This window comes from Oncorhynchus tshawytscha, unplaced genomic scaffold (assembly GCF_018296145.1).
Source record: "Oncorhynchus tshawytscha isolate Ot180627B unplaced genomic scaffold, Otsh_v2.0 Un_contig_2247_pilon_pilon, whole genome shotgun sequence".
NCBI lineage: Eukaryota > Metazoa > Chordata > Actinopteri > Salmoniformes > Salmonidae > Oncorhynchus > Oncorhynchus tshawytscha.
The window spans coordinates 100001-112500 of NW_024609731.1; positions in this window are offsets into that span (position 1 = coordinate 100001).

Below are 12500 nucleotides of genomic sequence, written 5' to 3' on the forward strand. Positions count from 1 at the left end.
ATACTACTAAATATATTATACTACTAAATATACTATACTACTAAATATACTATACTACTAAATATATTATACTACTAAATATACTATACTACTAAATTCTAAGGCACTGCATCTCAGTGCTAGAGACATCACTACAGACCCTGGTTTGATTCCAGGCGGTATGACAACCGGACGTGATTGGGAGTCCCATTGGGCGGCGCCAGGGTCATTGTAAATAAGAATTTGTTCTTAATTTACTGACTTGCCTAGTTAAATAAAGGTTAAGTCAAAAACAGTATCCTCAACAGCACCTTCTAGGGTAGAAACATGGTGTAGCCGGAGGACAGCTAGCTTCCATCCTCCTCTGGGTATATTGACTTTAACCCAAAATCCAGGAGGTGCATGGTTCTCACCCCCTTCCATAGACTTACACAGTAATTATGGCGACTTCCAACCTATCAGAGCTCTTGCTGCATGAACTGACATGTTGTCCATCCAATCATAGGATCATAGAATTAATACAGTACTGTAAGTATAAGCTACAGCTAACTAGCACTGCAATGCATACAATGTGGTGAGTAGTTGACTCAAAGAGAGAAAGACAATAGTTGAACAGTTTTGAACAAATGAATTTATACACAGCAGAGCTAGCTAGATTTTGTTGTATTTTTGTATTCCTTTTAGTTTCACTTACTTAGCTAGCTAATGCAGCTAATTTAGCTCAACAACCTGACTCAAACAAAGAGGAATGCTATATATGTTAGCTAGCTGGCTAAGGCTAACCAACTCTGCAACTCTTCCAAGTCAAGGTAAGCTTTGGGTTTTATTAATTTACTGTCACAATGGCCCGGAGGTGTAACTGCTAAACTGCTTTCTGTACTCTGTACTGTGTGATTGTACACATGGATTGGATTGTGGGTTTACAAACGGCGTAGCTATGTTGACTATGTTGTTAGCTAATATAGTGACAACGATGTAGGCTGTGTAGCGGTTAGCGGTTATGGTATGACGGTTTGGCTTGGATACGTTTTTTTTGCCTGGTCAGAGATAGCTGTTGTTTTGCCCGGTCAGAGATAGCTGTTGTTTTGCCCGGTCAGAGATAGCTGTTGTTTTGCCCGGTCAGAGATAGCTGTTGTTTTGCCCGGTCAGAGATAGCTGTTGTTTTGCCCGGTCAGAGATAGCTGTTGTTTTGCCCGGTCAGAGATAGCTGTTGTTTTGCCCGGTCAGAGATAGCTGTTGTTTTGCCCGGTCAGAGATTGCTGTTGTTTTGCCCGGTCAAGATTGCTGTTGTTTTGCCCGGTCAGAGATAGCTGTTGTTTTGCCCGGTCAGAGATAGCTGTTGTTTTGCCCGGTCAGAGATAGCTGTTGTTTTGCCCGGTCAGAGATAGCTGTTGTTTTGCCCGGTCAGAGATAGCTGTTGTTTTGCCCGGTCAGAGATAGCTGTTGTTTTGCCCGGTCAGAGATATGCTGTTGTTTTGCCCGGTCAGTTAAAGTGCTGTTGTTTTGCCCGGTCAGAGATTGCTGTTGTTTTGCCCGGTCAGAGATAGCTGTTGATATGAGCTGTTGTTTTGCCCGGTCAGAGATAGCTGTTGTTTTGCCCGGTCAGAGATAGCTGTTGTTTTGCCCGGAGATAGCTGTTGTTTTGCCCGGTTTTCAGAGATAGCTGCTGTTTTGCCCGGTCAGAGATAGCTGTTGTTTTGCCCGGTCAGAGATAGCTGTTGTTTTTTTGCCCGGTCAGAGATAGCTGTTGTTTTGCCAGAGTTAGCGTTGTCAGAGATAGCTGTTGTTTTGCCCGGCTGTTGTTTTGCCCGGTCAGAGATAGCTGTTGTTTTGCCCGGTCAGAGATAGCTGTTGTTTTGCCCGGTCAGAGATAGCTGTTGTTTTGCCCGGTCAGAGATAGCTGTTGTTTTGCCCGGTCAGAGATAGCTGTTGTTTGCCCGGTCAGAGATAGCTGTTGTTTTGCCCGGTCAGAGATAGCTGTTGTTTTGCCCGGTCAGAGATAGCTGTTGTTTTGCCCGGTCAGAATAGCTGTTGTTTTGCCCGGTCAGAGATAGCTGTTGTTTTGCCCGGTCAGAGATAGCTGTTGTTTTGCCCGGTCAGAGATAGCTGTTGTTTTGCCCGGTCAGAGATAGCTGTTGTTTTGCCCGGTCAGAGATAGCTGTTGTTTTGCCCGGTCAGAGAATAGCTGTTGTTTTGCCTGGTCAGAGATAGCTGTTGTTTTGCAGGGGTCAGAGATAGCTGTTGTTTTGCCCTGGTCAGAGATAGCTGTTGTTTTGCCTGGTCAGAGATAGCTGTTGTTTTGCCTGGTCAGAGATAGCTGTTGTTTTGCCCTGGTCAGAGATAGCTGTTGTTTTGCCTGGTCAGAGATAGCTGTTGTTTTGCCTGGTCAGAGATAGCTGTTGTTTTGCCTGGTCAGAGATAGCTGTTGTTTTGCCTGGTCAGAGATAGCTGTTGTTTTGCCCGGTCAGAGATAGCTGTTGTTTTGCCCGGTCAGAGATAGCTGTTGTTTTGCCCGGTCAGAGATAGCTGTTGTTTTGCCCGGTCAGAGATAGCTGTTGTTTTGCCCGGTCAGAGATAGCTGTTGTTTTGCCCGGTCAGAGATAGCTGTTGTTTTGCCCGGTCAGAAGATAGCTGTTGTTTTGCCCGGTCAGAGATAGCTGTTGTTTTGCCCGGTCAGAGATAGCTGTTGTTTTGCCCGGTGCAAAAAAGATAGCTGTTGTTTGCCCGGTCAAAGATAGCTGTTGTTTTGCCCGGTCAAAGATAGCTGTTGTTTTGCCCGGTCAAAGATAGCTGTTGTTTTGCCCGGTCAGAGATAGCTACTTTGCCTCTGTCAGAGATAGCTGTTGTTTTGCCCGGTCAGAGATAGCTGTTGTTTTGCCCGGTCAGAGATAGCTGTTGTTTTGCCCGGTCAGAGATAGCTGTTGTTTGCCCGGTCAGAGATAGCTGTTGTTTTGCCCGGTCAGAGATAGCTGTTGTTTTGCCCGGTCAGAGATAGCTGTTGTTTTGCCTGGTCAGAGATAGCTGTTGTTTTGCCTGGTCAGAGATAGCTGTTGTTTTGCCTGGTCAGAGATAGCTGTTGTTTTGCCTGGTCAGAGATAGCTGTTGTTTTGCCTGGTCAGAGATAGCTGTTGTTTTGCCTGGTCAGAGATAGCTGTTGTTTTGCCTGGTCAGAGATAGCTGTTGTTTTGCCTGGTCAGAGATAGCTGTTGTTTTGCCTGGTCAGAGATAGCTGTTGTTTTGCCTGGTCAGAGATAGCTGTTGTTTTGCCTGGTCAGAGATAGCTGTTGTTTTGCCTGGTCAGAGATAGCTGTTGTTTTGCCTGGTCAGAGATAGCTGTTGTTTTGCCTGGTCAGAGATAGCTGTTGTTTTGCCTGGTCAGAGATAGCTGTTGTTTTGCCTGGTCAGAGATAGCTGTTGTTTTGCCTGGTCAGAGATAGCTGTTGTTTTGCCTGGTCAGAGATAGCTGTTGTTTTGCCTGGTCAGAGATAGCTGTTGTTTTGCCTGGTCAGAGATAGCTGTTGTTTTGCCTGGTCAGAGATAGCTTTTGTTTTGCCGGTCAGAGATAGCTGTTGTTTTGCCTGGTCAGAGATAGCTGTTGTTTTGCCTGGTCAGAGATAGCTGTTGTTTTGCCTGGTCAGAGATAGCTGTTGTTTTGCCTGGTCAGAGATAGCTGTTGTTTTGCCTGGTCAGAGATAGCTGTTGTTTTGCCTGGTCAGAGATAGCTGTTGTTTTGCCTGGTCAGAGATAGCTGTTGTTTTGCCTGGTCAGAGATAGCTGTTGTTTTGCCTGGTCAGAGATAGCTGTTGTTTTGCCTGGTCAGAGATAGCTGTTGTTTTGCCTGGTCAGAGATAGCTGTTGTTTTGCCTGGTCAGAGATAGCTGTTGTTTTGCCTGGTCAGAGATAGCTGTTGTTTTGCCTGGTCAGAGATAGCTGTTGTTTTGCCTGGTCAGAGATAGCTGTTGTTTTGCCTGGTCAGAGATAGCTGTTGTTTTGCCTGGTCAGAGATAGCTGTTGTTTTGCCTGGTCAGAGATAGCTGTTTTTTTGCCTGGTCAGAGATAGCTGTTGTTTTGCCCGGTCAGAGATAGCTGTTGTTTTGCCTGGTCAGAGATAGCTGTTGTTTTGCCCGGTCAGAGATAGCTGTTGTTTTGCCCGGTCAAAGATAGCTGTTGTTTTGCCCGGTCAGAGATAGCTGTTGTTTTGCCCGGTCAGAGATAGCTGTTGTTTTGAACTGAAGTCCACAACTGAAGGGAAAATACTTTTGGCACGGCGTCCTCTTCTACTTCTGCAGCATCGAGAGTGTGCTTACCGCCTGCATCACAGCCTTCTGTGGGAATTACACGGCGTCCTCTTCTACTTCTGCAGCATCGAGAGTGTGCTTACCGCCTGCATCACAGCCTTCTGCGGGAATTACTCCGTCCACGACCGCAACCCCTTCCAGCAGGTGGTGAAGACGGCCCAGTACATCACGGTGCCTGAGGAAGGCCCACCGCAACCCCTTCCAGCAGGTGGTGAAGATGGCCAAGTACATCACGGTGCCTGAGGAAGGCACACAGCACCACCAAGGACCCCACACACCCCCCAGCCACGAGCTGTTCTCTCCGTTACCGTCTTGCTGACGGTATTAGAGCATGAAGTCTGATAGAAACAGGCTCAGAGACAGTTTCTATCTACAAGCCATCAGACTGCTGAACACTTGAACTGGACAGATCAAATTATCTTATTCTGTACACCTTAGCACACATCACAACTACTACTACTACACTCCTATTATACTGCTCAGTATATACACTGTCCCTCATTCCTCTGTTCACACATCACAACTACTACTACTACACTCCTATTATACATATAATCTTAAGTACCGAACACCACTGGCTGGCTGGCTGGCACACACACACACACACACACACAGCAGACACAGACACACACGCACACACACGCACACAGCAGACACAGACACACACGCACACAGCAGACACAGACACACACGCACACAGCAGACACAGACACAAACGCACACAGCAGACACACACACACACACACACACACACACACACACACACACACACACACACACACACACACACACACACACACACACACACACACAGCAGACACAGACACACACACACACAACCACACACAGACACACACATAAAACCACAACAGTCACACACACGCACACAGACAGCACACACAGACACAGACACAACACAACACACACACACACACACACACAGCACACACAGACACAGACACACACACACACACACACACACACACACACACACACACACACACACACACACACACACACACACACACACACACACACACACACACACACACACACACACACACACACACACACACACACACACACGCACATACACACACACAACCACAGCACACACACAACCACAACACACACACGATGTCTACCGTTGTAATTGTAGATGACCTGGAGTTGGGGGAATAGTTTCCTACCGCCATAATACATGTCTTAGTTCGGAACCAACGGAGACGTTCTACAACACATCAATGGAATGACAACAGCAAAGGACTTCTCCTCCTCTGGTTTGTTCCATTTCATTCCTCCGGAGCGAGGGATCAGTCCTAGACCACAACAGAGGAGGGGAAGGAGGGATGAAAGGAGGAGAGAAATGAAAGGAAAGACGAGAGAAGGGGATGACTCCTTGGTCATTGTCAGGAAGAGGGTTCTGTGGTTGCCATAACGTCTGCTCCGACTTGGGAATTCCAGAACACAATGTGATATTGATTAAGGGAGCTTTTCCCAAAACAATCTCATCAGGAAAAGTTCTCTGAATCTCAGAAAGGGATGGAAACAGTTTGTCCATCCACGGTAGGATTTGTAGCAAAAACATGCTGACAGGCACACACACAAGATTATGTTCAGAGAGATTTGGGTGGAAAGGGGGGGAGAGAGAGAGAAAGAGAGAGCAAGAGAGAGAGAGAGTGAGAGAGACAGAGAGAGAGAGACAGAGAGAGAGAGAGAGAGAGAGAGAGAGAGAGAGAGAGAGAGAGAGAGAGAGAGAGAGAGCGGGAGAGAGAGCGGGAGAGACAGAGAGAGAGAGAGAGAGAGAGAGAGAGACTGATTATTAAAATCCAAACTGTTTTATCTGCTAATGGAGAAGTTCCAGCCATGTCTGTGTTTGCTCAACTCTCCTAATGGTGTGTGTGTGTGTGTGTGTGTGTGTGTGTGTGTGTGTGTGTGTGTGTGTGTGAGGCACACCACCAGTCAACACAAAATTGTCCCCCTCCTTATTTACTAAACCAGGATTCACCCCACAGTGAGTGAGGAGAGAGAGGGAGAGAGGGAGGGAGGGGGAATAAAGTGGGGTGAGAGAGAAAGAGGTGGGTGAGGGTGGAGGGAGAGAGAGAACAGCGGGGAGAGAGGAGGAGAGAGCGGGAGGGGTGTGAGAGGGGGAGGAGAGAGGGAGGGGACCACAACAGAGGAGTGGATGGAGGGATGAAAGCAGGAGAGAAATGGAAGGAGGGACGGTAGAGGGAGATGACTCCTGGTGGGATGAGAGAGAGGGGGGTGGACAGGAGGTTGTTGTCCCCCACAAAACCACAGGACTGTTCTGAATGATCTTATTTCTCCTTTCTTCACCCTCACCCCTCCCTCCCCCTCCCTCCCTCCCCCTCCCTCCCTCATCCTCCCTCCCTCCCTCCCTCTCCCTCCCTCCCTCCCTCCCTCCCTCCCTCCCTCCCTCCCTCCCCCTCCCTCCCTCATCTCCCTCCCTCCCTCCCTCCCTCCCTCCCCCTCCCTCCCTCATCCCCCTCCCTCCCTCCCTCCCTCATCCCCTCCTCCCTCCCCTCTTTCTTTCATTTCCCTTTCTAGTTAGGTCCCAGTGTGTTTCTAGTTAGGTCCCAGTGTGTTTCTAGTTAGGCCCCAGTGTTTCTAGTTAGGTCCCAGTGTGTTTCTAGTTAGGTCCCAGTGTGTTTCTAGTTAGGTCCCAGTGTGTTTCTAGTTAGGTCCCAGTGTGTTTCTAGTTAGGTCCCAGTGTGTTTCTAGTTGTGTTTCTAGTTAGGTCCCAGTGTGTTTCTAGTTAGGTCCCAGTGTGTTTCTAGTTAGGTCCCCAGTGTGTTTCTAGTTAGGTCCCAGTGTGTTTCTAGTTAGGTCCCAGTGTGTTTCTAGTTAGGTCCCAGTGTGTTTCTAGTTAGCCCCCAGTGTGTTTCTAGTTAGGTCCCAGTGTGTTTCTAGTTAGGCCCCAGTGTGTTTCTAGTTAGGTCCCAGTGTGTTTCTAGTTAGGCCCCAGTGTGTTTCTAGTTAGGTCCCAGTGTGTTTCTAGTTCCCAGTGTGTTTCTAGTTAGGTCCCAGTGTGTTTCTAGTTAGGTCCCAGTGTGTTTCTAGTTAGGTCCCAGTGTGTTTCTAGTTAGGCCCCAGTGTGTTTCTAGTTAGGTCCCAGTGTGTTTCTAGTTAGGCCCCAGTGTGTTTCTAGTTAGGTCCCAGTGTGTTTCTAGTTAGGTCCCAGTGTGTTTCAGTGTGTTTCTAGTTAGGTCCCAGTGTGTTTCTAGTTAGGTCCCAGTGTGTTTCTAGTTAGGTCCCAGTGTGTTTCTAGTTCCCAGTGTGTTTCTAGTTAGGTCCCAGTGTGTTTCTAGTTAGGTCCCAGTGTGTTTCTAGTTAGGTCCCAGTGTGTTTCTAGTTAGGTCCCAGTGTGTTTCTAGTTAGGTCCCAGTGTGTTTCTAGTTAGGTCCCAGTGTGTTTCTAGTTAGGTCCCAGTGTGTTTCTAGTTAGGTCCCAGTGTGTTTCTAGTTAGGTCCCAGTGTGTTTCTAGTTAGGTCCCAGTGTGTTTCTAGTTAGGTCCCAGTGTGTTTCTAGTTAGGTTTCCCAGTGTGTTTCTAGTTAGGTCCCAGTGTGTTTCTAGTTAGGTCCCAGTGTGTTTCTAGTTAGGTCCCAGTGTGTTTCTAGTTCCCAGTGTGTTTCTAGTTAGGTCCCAGTGTGTTTCTAGTTAGGCCCCAGTGTGTTTCTAGTTAGGCCCCAGTGTGTTTCTAGTTAGGTCCCAGTGTCCCAGTGTGTTTCTAGTTTCTAGTTAGGTCCCAGTGTGTTTCTAGTTAGTGTGTTTCTAGTTAGGTCCCCAGTGTGTTTCTAGTTAGGTCCCAGTGTGTTTCTAGTTAGGTCCCAGTGTGTTTCTAGTTAGGTCCCAGTGTGTTTCTAGTTAGTTAGGTCCCAGTGTGTTTCTAGTTAGGTCCCAGTGTGTTTCTAGTTAGGTCCCCAGTGTGTTTCTAGTTAGGTCCCAGTGTGTTTCTAGTTAGGTCCCAGTGTGTTTCTAGTTAGGTCCCAGTGTGTTTCTAGTTAGGTCCCAGTGTGTTTCTAGTTAGGTCCCAGTGTGTTTCTAGTTAGGTCCCAGTGTGTTTCTAGTTAGGTCCCAGTGTGTTTCTAGTTAGGTCCCAGTGTGTGTTTCTAGTTAGGTCCCAGTGTGTTTAGTTAGTTAGGTCCCAGTGTGTTAGGTCCCAGTGTGTTTCTAGTTAGGTCCCAGTGTGTTTCTAGTTAGGTCCCAGTGTGTTTCTAGTTAGGTCCCAGTGTGTTTCTAGTTAGGCCCCAGTGTGTTTCTAGTTAGGGTGTTTCCAGTGTGTTTCTAGTTAGGTCCCAGTGTGTTTCTAGTTAGGTCCCAGTGTGTTTCTAGTTAGGTCCCAGTTGTGTTTCTAGTTAGGTCCCAGTGTGTTTCTAGTTAGGTCCCAGTGTGTTTCTAGTTAGGTCCCAGTGTGTTTCTAGTTAGGTCCCAGTGTGTTTCTAGTTAGGTCCCAGTGTGTTTCTAGTTAGGTCCCAGTGTGTTTCTAGTTAGGTCCCAGTGTGTTTCTAGTTAGGTCCCAGTGTGTTTCTAGTTAGGTCCCAGTGTGTTTCTAGTTAGGTTTCCCAGTGTGTTTCTAGTTAGGTCCCAGTGTGTTTCTAGTTAGGTCCCAGTGTGTTTCTAGTTAGGTCCCAGTGTGTTTCTAGTTAGGTCCCAGTGTGTTTCTAGTTAGGTCCCAGTGTGTTTCTAGTTAGGTCCCAGTGTGTTTCTAGTTAGGTCCCAGTGTGTTTCTAGTTAGGTCCCAGTGTGTTTCTAGTTAGGTCCCAGTGTGTGTGTTTCTAGTTAGGTCCCCCAGTGTGTTTCTAGTTAGGTCCCAGTGTGTTTCTAGTTAGGTCCCCAGTGTGTTTCTAGTTAGGTCCCAGTGTTTGTTTCCTAGTGTGTTAGGTCCCAGTGTGTTTCTAGTTAGGTCCCAGTGTGTTTCTAGTTAGGTCCCAGTGTGTTTCTAGTTAGGTCCCAGTGTGTTTCTAGTTAGGTCCCAGTGTGTTTCTAGTTAGGTCCCAGTGTGTTTCTAGTTAGGCCCCAGTGTGTTTCTAGTTAGGTCCCAGTGTGTTTCTAGTTAGGCCCCAGTGTGTTTCTAGTTAGGTCCCCCAGTGTGTTTCTAGTTAGGTCCCAGTGTGTTTCTAGTTAGGTCCCAGTGTGTTTCTAGTTAGGTCCCAGTGTGTTTCTAGTTAGGTCCCAGTGTGTTTCTAGTTAGGTCCCAGTGTGTTTCTAGTTAGGTCCCAGTGTGTTTCTAGTTAGGCCCCAGTGTGTTTCTAGTTAGGTCCCAGTGTGTTTCTAGTTAGGTCCCAGTGTGTTTCTAGTTAGGTCCCAGTGTGTGTTGTTTCTAGTTAGGTCCCAGTGTGTTTCTAGTTAGGTCCCAGTGTGTTTCTAGTTAGGTCCCAGTGTGTTTCTAGTTAGGTCCCAGTGTGTTTCTAGTTAGGTCCCAGTGTGTTTCTAGTTAGGTCCCAGTGTGTTTCTAGTTAGGTCCCAGTGTGTTTCTAGTTAGGTCCCCCAGTGTGTTTCTAGTTAGGTCCCCAGTGTGTTTCTAGTTAGGTCCCAGTGTGTTTCTAGTTAGGTCCCAGTGTGTTTCTAGTTAGGCCCCAGTGTGTTTCTAGTTAGGTCCCAGTGTGTTTCTAGTTAGGTCCCAGTGTGTTTCTAGTTAGGTCCCAGTGTGTTTCTAGTTAGGCCCCAGTGTGTTTCTAGTTAGGTCCCAGTGTGTTTCTAGTTAGGTCCCAGTGTGTTTCTAGTTAGGCCCCAGTGTGTTTCTAGTTAGGCCCCAGTGTGTTTCTAGTTAGGTCCCAGTGTGTTTTAGTTAGGTCCCAGTGTGTTTCTAGTTAGGTCCCAGTGTGTTTCTAGTTAGGCCCCAGTGTGTTTCTAGTTAGGCCCCAGTGTGTTTCTAGTTAGGTCCCAGTGTGTTTCTAGTTAGGTCCCAGTGTGTTTCTAGTTAGTTAGGTCCCAGTGTGTTTCTAGTTAGGTCCCAGTGTGTTTCTAGTTAGGTCCCAGTGTGTTTCTAGTTAGGTCCCAGTGTGTTTCTAGTTAGGTCCCAGTGTGTTTCTAGTTAGGTCCCAGTGTGTTTCTAGTTAGGTCCCAGTGTGTTTCTAGTTAGGTCCCAGTGTGTTTCTAGTTAGGTCCCAGTGTGTTTCTAGTTAGGTCCCAGTGTGTTTCTAGTTAGGTCCCAGTGTGTTTCTAGTTAGGTCCCAGTGTGTTTCTAGTTAGGTCCCAGTGTGTTTCTAGTTAGGTCCCAGTGTGTTTCTAGTTAGGCCCCAGTGTGTTTCTAGTTAGGCCCCAGTGTGTTTCTAGTTAGGCCCCAGTGTGTTTCTAGTTAGGCCCCAGTGTGTTTCTAGTTAGGCCCCAGTGTGTTTTCTAGTTAGGCCCCAGTGTGTTTCTAGTTAGGCCCCAGTGTGTTTCTAGTTAGGTCCCAGTGTGTTTCTAGTTAGGTCCCAGTGTCTAGTTAGGTTGTTTCTAGTTAGGTCCCAGTGTGTTTCTAGTTAGGTCCCAGTGTGTTTCTAGTTAGGTCCCCCAGTGTGTTTCTAGTTAGGCCCCAGTGTGTTTCTAGTTAGGTCCCAGTGTGTTTCTAGTTAGGCCCCAGTGTGTTTCTAGTTAGGCCCCAGTGTGTTTCTAGTTAGGCCCCAGTGTGTTTCTAGTTAGGCCCCAGTGTGTTTCTAGTTAGGTCCCAGTGTGTTTCTAGTTAGGTCCCAGTGTGTTTCTAGTTAGGTCCCAGTGTGTTTCTAGTTAGGTCCCAGTGTGTTTCTAGTTAGGTCCCAGTGTGTTTCTAGTTAGGTCCCAGTGTGTTTCTAGTTAGGTCCCAGTGTGTTTCTAGTTAGGTCCCAGTGTGTTTCTAGTTAGGTCCCAGTGTGTTTCTAGTTAGGCCCCAGTGTGTTTCTAGTTAGGTCCCAGTGTGTTTCTAGTTAGGTCCCAGTGTGTTTCTAGTTTCCCAGTGTGTTTCTAGTTAGGTCCCAGTGTGTTTCTAGTTAGGTCCCAGTGTGTTTCTAGTTAGGTCCCAGTGTGTTTCTAGTTAGGTCCCAGTGTGTTTCTAGTTAGGTCCCAGTGTGTTTCTAGTTAGGCCCCAGTGTGTTTCTAGTTAGGCCCCAGTGTGTTTCTAGTTAGGTCCCCAGTGTGTTTCTAGTTAGTGTGGTCCCAGTGTGTTTCTAGTTAGGTCCCAGTGTGTTTCTAGTTAGGTCCCAGTGTGTTTCTAGTTAGGTCCCAGTGTGTTTCTAGTTAGGTCCCAGTGTGTTTCTAGTTAGGTCCCCAGTGTGTTTCTAGTTAGGTCCCAGTGTGTTTCTAGTTAGGTCCCAGTGTGTTTCTAGTTAGGTCCCAGTGTGTTTCTAGTTAGGTCCCAGTGTGTTTCTAGTTAGGTCCCAGTGTGTTTCTAGTTAGGTCCCAGTGTGTTTCTAGTTAGGCCCCAGTGTGTTTCTAGTTAGGTCCAGTGTGTTTCTAGTTAGGTCCCAGTGTGTTTCTAGTTAGGCCCCAGTGTGTTTCTAGTTAGGTCCCAGTGTGTTTCTAGTTAGGTCCCAGTGTGTTTCTAGTTAGGTCCCAGTGTGTTTCCCAGTGTGTTTCTAGTTAGGTTTCCCAGTGTGTTTCTAGTTAGGTCCCAGTGTGTTTCTAGTTAGGTCCCAGTGTGTTTCTAGTTAGGTCCCAGTGTGTTTCTAGTTAGGCCCCAGTGTGTTTCTAGTTAGGTCCCAGTGTGTTTCTAGTTTAGGCCCCAGTGTGTTTCTAGTTAGGTCCCAGTGTGTTTCTAGTTAGGCCCCAGTGTGTTTCTAGTTAGGGCCCCAGTGTGTTTCTAGTTAGGTCCCAGTGTGTTTCTAGTTAGGTCCCAGTGTGTTTCTAGTTAGGCCCCAGTGTGTTTCTAGTTAGGCCCAGTGTGTTTCTAGTGTGTTTCTAGTTAGGTCCCAGTGTGTTTCCCAGTGTGTTTCTAGTTAGGCCCCAGTGTGTTTCTAGTTAGGCCCCAGTGTGTTTCTAGTTAGGCCCCAGTGTGTTTCTAGTTAGGCCCCAGTGTGTTTCTAGTTAGGCCCCAGTGTGTTTCTAGTTAGGTCCCAGTGTGTTTCTAGTTAGTTAGGCCCCAGTGTGTTTCTAGTTAGGCCCCAGTGTGTTTCTAGTTAGGTCCCAGTGTGTTTCTAGTTAGGCCCCAGTGTGTTTCTAGTTAGGTCCCAGTGTGTTTCCCTAAACCATGTGAGATTATTTAACCATCTGCATCATTAGACAGTAGTTGTGTGTGTGTGTGTGTG